Raw genomic sequence first — 6,305 nt, forward strand, 5'->3', positions numbered from 1 at the left:
GGTCCTTCGCTACACAAACCCTGACAGTTATTGGTGGACTAAAAGGCCAGCATTTGATGACAGGCTGTAGCGACTCAAAACTTGACTTGGACTTAGGGGGGAAGGGTGAAAAGGGTGAAAGGACTTGGGTAAATGACCTGTGAACATCTCTGTAGGTGCCTTCATCATTTCCCATGCAGTATCACTGCCTCTTTGTAGTCTAACTCAGACCCACTTCTCATGCATACAGCAATGAGTCTGGAAATATTTCTACCTAATTCACCAGGTAGCATCAAAATACCCCAAAATACCTACATCTGCAGCCTGAAGGAATCCTTTATCCACCCATTAGCTTCCAATTCTCCAGGATCAGGTCAATATGGTTGCAGGTCCAGGAGTATGCCTAATGACACACTCCCGCTCATTCTAGGGGATACCAAGGTGGTACCAGGCCTGAAGGGACGCATGGTCCCACCGGTGAATTCTGGGTCTCCTCCCACTGGTAAACACCCAGAGGGAGGAGTCCTGGAGGCAATCCTGATCAGATGCAGCGGCTCTACTCATATTAGCTGCTTAAACCTGGAGGGGTGGGGGAATCTTTCAGTGCCTAGAAAAACAACCAAAGCGAGAAAAGTAACAGAAACCTTTTCTTGAACAGTAGTTTGTGATATCAGTACTGTACATCATTACTTATTGGTTGTGAGTCTGCAGTTAGGGGAACAAGTCAGAGTTGTTTCAATGCTTTAAGGTACATGTTCTGTAAATCTGAGAGGGGTTCAGGGGTGACAAACCCAACATAAATGACCCTTTTATCCTAAAACGTGGTTAGCTTTCCAGTATAAAGTCTTTCCTGTAGAGTCCCACTGCTCTTTTCGTTCACGTGGGTGAGTATTTATGTCTTTGCCTGTCTTGGTCTGCTTTCCTGTTTGAGCTTTGCAGCAACATAAAGTATTTTCTTACAATAGCTCATTGTCCCGTCTCCTCTCCACGCTTCCTGCCAGGTCAGAATTCACGGAAATAAGGACACAGTGCAAACAAACAGCAGCGGCCGGGGCTCTCCACCCACTGCGGGCCGCTCAGGAGGAACCTGGCTTCTTCTCAGGAGGTGGGCGGTAGTGTTCCTGTCAGGAAGTTAATCAGCGTCACGTTCGCTGCTCCACGAGCTGCATCCACAGTGTGCATGCATGTTAAAGTGGACGGATGAAGAGTACGTCAAGAGGTTGAAGAAGGGTGGAGGGCCACAGGGTTGGAGTTTGTAAAATAAAACCAGCAGTGGTGGGGATTTCCAGCTGAGGTCTTTATGGTTAGTAGTACATCAAAATGTATGACCTCACTCACAGCATGGTGGTTCTCTTTAGTAGACTTTGCCCATTGTGGTGCCTGCGTGCATAGCAGGTTCTCTGCAATGTCATCTGGTTTTTACATTTAAGGTTAAGATATTTAAGCTCCAGGGTTAACTGGGAAGTGGCAGAAAAATATTAGTCATACCTGTTGAAATAATTAAAACAAATTGATTCTATATAAAATTTCTCTGATCTCCCCAAAAATAATATATATATATATATATATATATATATATGGATGGATGGATGGATGGATGGATCTGGATGAGTAATGGCTGCTGGGAAGACCGTCATTGAATCAAAGAACAAAGTGACTCAGAAACTGAATCTGTTTTAGTTTTCCTGCGTTCAACAAGTCATTTGCTTCTTGTCTGGAAATGTTGATTTTCCACAGATTTATTTTTCTGCAGATAAACAAACAGCTTTGGGGCAAACAGATTTTCAGTATTTATATAGATGTGAAATGGAGCGAAGAGAGTGACTGTCAGATATGAATATCATCATATTTCAACATAAACAAACTCAGCCACATTAGCACACATGGACGAGCGCAAGCTGACGCTGCTAAACCCACAGACACACCAGTAGATAAAGACCTGATCAGGAAACAGCGGAGCTTAAAACTAGAAGTATGTTTTCCCTCTGAAACAGTAAAACAGTCACTTGTGAACCCATAACTCGACCAGAACAGCGAACACCTGGATGCACTGCAGACTCCCCAGACAGAGATTCAGCTCCAGACTCCTGAAAAACACAGGAGTCACTGTTATTCTAGGAGTTCAATTAGCAGACGGGCTGCTAAAGGCTGCAGAACCCTAATTTAAACCAGTCTGTCCACTGAGGAGAACTTCAGACCACAAAAAAGGGTTCCCTTACCCTTTTGGTCGGTTTACATTTCAGTGCATCACTGCATGAGGATATTATACTTAATTAAAAACTATTATGCATAGTTTGGTTTAAGTTTCTTCTGTGAAGTTATTAGCAGAAAGATTCTAAACTTTCATACCCCTAAACACAAACTTCAGTTTATTTTATTTGGTATTAAAATGATAAATCTGTAAAGTGTGGTGTGCATTTTTATTTACCCACTTTTTGATACCCCTACATGAAATCCAGTGATATCACTGGTCTTCAGATGTCCCCTAATCAGTAACCAGAGTCCAGCTGTGTGTCATTTAATCTGGGTCTAAATGCAGATGTTCTGTTTCTGGTCTCAGAGATTCTTTAGAGAACATTTGAGAACAACCAGCATCACGAAGACCAAAGAGCACAGCAGACAGGTCAGGGAGAACATTCTGGTTCAGTTTAAAGCAGGGTTAGGTTCTGCAACAACACCCCAAAACTATGAACATCTCCCAGAGCTCTGATCAACCCAGAAAGGATGGAACACCTGCAGACCTACCAAGACATGGAGGTCCACCTAAACTGAGAGGCTGGGTATGGAGAGAATTAATCACATATGCAACCAAAAGGTTCATGGAAACTCTTGAGGTTACAACTGTTTGTTGAGCAGCCTACAAATCTGACATTCATTATTCTAGTCATAAGACGTCCTGTTTTGCCACAAGCCATGTAGGAGACATATCATCCATGTAGAAGTAGGTGTTCTGGTTAGATGCAACCAAAGTTCAACTGTAAACACTGAACATTGTCCTGAACACATGCGAGTTAAAACAGGGTCGTGGTTGCATCATGCTGTGGGGATGCTTCTTCAGCAGGGAAAGGGAAGCTGGTCAGAGTTGATGGAAGACCTGAGACTGAGGTGGAGGTTCACTTTCCAGCAGGACAACCAGCCTGAACACTAATGGATACAATGGGATGTTTAGATCAAAGCAGATTCATGGGTTGGAATGGCCTATTCAAAGCCCATACCTAAATCTGCCAGAGAAAATGTGGCTAAAAATTTATGTTCATAAAACTATATATCATTTCTTGTTCCAGTTCACAATTATGCACGACTTGGTGTTCATTGATCACCTTAAATAACAAACGATGTTGAGGTTTGTGGATGTAACGTAACAAATTGTGGGAAAGTGTATTGGTTGTAAACTCTGTTGCAAGGCAACAGATAGTATGAATGATCTCAGAAGCTGTTTATTGCTTCGACCTGCGTTTTAAAAGCAGTTGGCCTCTTTAAATTTAACCTCTGTGTCTTTATGGATCAGTTAGCGGAAACATGGTAACATTTAGCTAAAACAAAGCTGTACTTTTTAGCCCACTCATTATACCAGTCCATGACTTTATATTACTGCTGGCATCATTTCAGTGGGGACCTTTTCCAAAGCATCATGTGTAATTTAAGCAGATTGTTGTTCATTACCTGAAATTCTTACAACTTTAAAATGATTGTTTCTGGATCTAGAAGAAGCTGTTTTTATGTTTCTGGACTTAAAAAGTTCAGAACGTCAGCTTCTTGTCTTTAACACGTGTTTTCCTTGTGTGTGAAGACAAGAAGTGTTACTTTCTACAGCAACATTTATACACAAGGTCATTCAAAGTGCTATAAAGAAAATACAAGAAAAAATGTTGTTTTGCAAAACAGTTTAATATTTTCTGTCCCTCTTTTCAGAAAGTGAATCTCACTTATATACATTTGTTGCACATAGAGTGAATTATTTTACGTTTTAGAGCACTTCATACTTCCTTCTGCTGACAAACTTTATGGAGATGCTGATTTCATTTTCCAGCAGGACTGGGTACAGGCCCACAACGCTGAAGGAACCAAAAGCTGATCCAAAGACCATGGTGTTATTATGGTTGATTGGCCAGTAAACCGGACTGACCAGAACCTCATAGTCATGCTACAAATGACTGAATAAATATCTTTTGATTCCCAGTCATGGCTCATAAAAACCTGTTTTAGTTTTATTTCTCAGGTTATGAATTTAAATCCGTTTTCATTCTTTTAATCGTGAGATATGTTGTCATTCCAACTGATGAATCAGACTCCATCATTTAACCAACTCTTCTCTCTTCCAGACAACCCACAGGGAATTGCCAAAAACAGCAGCCGCAGACGTAGTGTCTGAGGCCAGAATAATAACTGAGAAACTCACAGACACAAAGTAAATCACCACCAGTGTTTAACACGCATGTTAAAGGCTTCCTCTGTCCACACACACCTACATATGAAGTAGGAAGCTGCTTTTGATGTTAGTGAAAGGTAGAAATGTGGTTTTTGAGGGAGATGAAATTATAAAAATGTCATACTTGTTGCAAAACCTTTTCAGGTTATCACATTGGAAAATATTTGGCTTAAAAAAACAGTAGGTGGGTCTGGCGGGTCCAGGAAGGGAAAATCTGCTGCTCCTCTTCCTGTCTTTGCCCCCAGCTGACCCCCGCTCTTCCTTGTTCCCTTTCAAGACAGATAAAATTAGTTGCTCACCATGAGCACAACAACACAGTGACACATGTCGGCACAGAGGAACCTCAGTGTGGCCTAAACAAAACTCCTGCCTGCCTGTGAGTTGAAGAGCAGGTCATAAAGAGAAGATCTCACTATATGATACACTTACTTCTTCAACACAGATGTGTGTCTGGGGCCAGCATGTACTTTTAAAGACTAAAGTAAAATATCTCTGTTTTCTGGTTATGGGGTCAGCCTGTGGATTTCAGCATCACCATTAAATGTTCACAAACACAACGCTGAAAAGAAAACATGTAGAAAGATAAAAAGATGAGTAAATGTTTAATATGTGGTAAAAATTCAGACTTTAAAAAAATCTCCATGTATGCAATCATGATGTCATGATTTAGGAGTGACTAAATGTCAAGGTTAAAGTTCAAGGTTACTTTATTTTACCTGACGGTAGCTTTTTTTTTTAATAATGCACATAAACACACTGGAAGAGAAAAAACATCTTAACAGAACCAGAACCATAAAATGTAGCAGTATACTTAAAATGGTCAAGACTCCACAAATCAAATAAAAAGACACAGAAGAAGAGAGAAAGGCTTAATAATAAAGTAAAATAAATAATTAATCGGATATGCAGAGAATAAAACCTAATTAAGCCAAAAATAAAACCAGACTCCAGAAAAAAACTATTTTTAATGGATTTTATATTTTATTTAACTTTAGTAGGTCACCGTCTCACAGTGGAAGAGGACCAGTGGGACTCTCCGGTGCTGCCAGATTGTACTGATCATTGTGGCCTAAAGTCACAAACCAGGGACCTCCCTCAATCCTCCAGATTCTCACGTTTCTTCCTGATTCAGCCCACAGTGGCAATACTAAATTATCATTATAATGATAATAACAGAAGGAAGGTCACACTGAGATACAACATCTCTGCACATTTCCTTTCAGAGCAGTTTAAGAAGATCCTCGAAGAAACCCCGAGAGTGAGGTGTCTGAAGGTTGATGATCTCTTTTACAGCATTGCCTGGCCATTGTGTCAATGCATTTGTGTCAAGAAAAACAAACCATTAAATGTCTCACATGTGATACACCAAGTGTTAAACTCCTACCAACCTTCTGGATCAACCATCCCTGATCATTCACATGAAGATCTAATTTTATGCATCCTTGCTATCAAGAAAACAAACACTTTGGGTCATTACTCTAAGAAAAGCTTTCCCAAGCCAGCCAGCGATAAGCAGATGCCAAATTGGGAAAGTTTGGAAGCTTGTGTGAGTCTGTGCGTGTGAATAAAAAGGACACAGGCTGACTACAATCATCCAAACTTGTGTTCTCACATTAATTCCTCAGACTGAGGGTTGATCAAGGAATGATGAAGGTTTTTGACACCAAGCACAAATCAGCAAACAAGAAAGGAATCCAAAGGCTCCATGTGGCCAAACAGACCAGAACATAAGGAACAAAAGGTCAGATCTGAAGGTGGCAAAGTGTCACAATTCACAAATCAGTGTGCCACCAAGTTTCAAGTGAGAAATGATCGAGTCGTGAGAAAGCAGTGAAGAAAATAAAATACAAACCTAGACCAAGAAAAATTTTAAAAAGAGGGAGGAAGATTGTGAAAA

The sequence above is a fragment of the Girardinichthys multiradiatus genome, chromosome 10 (genome assembly GCF_021462225.1).
Source record: "Girardinichthys multiradiatus isolate DD_20200921_A chromosome 10, DD_fGirMul_XY1, whole genome shotgun sequence".
Taxonomy (NCBI): domain Eukaryota; kingdom Metazoa; phylum Chordata; class Actinopteri; order Cyprinodontiformes; family Goodeidae; genus Girardinichthys; species Girardinichthys multiradiatus.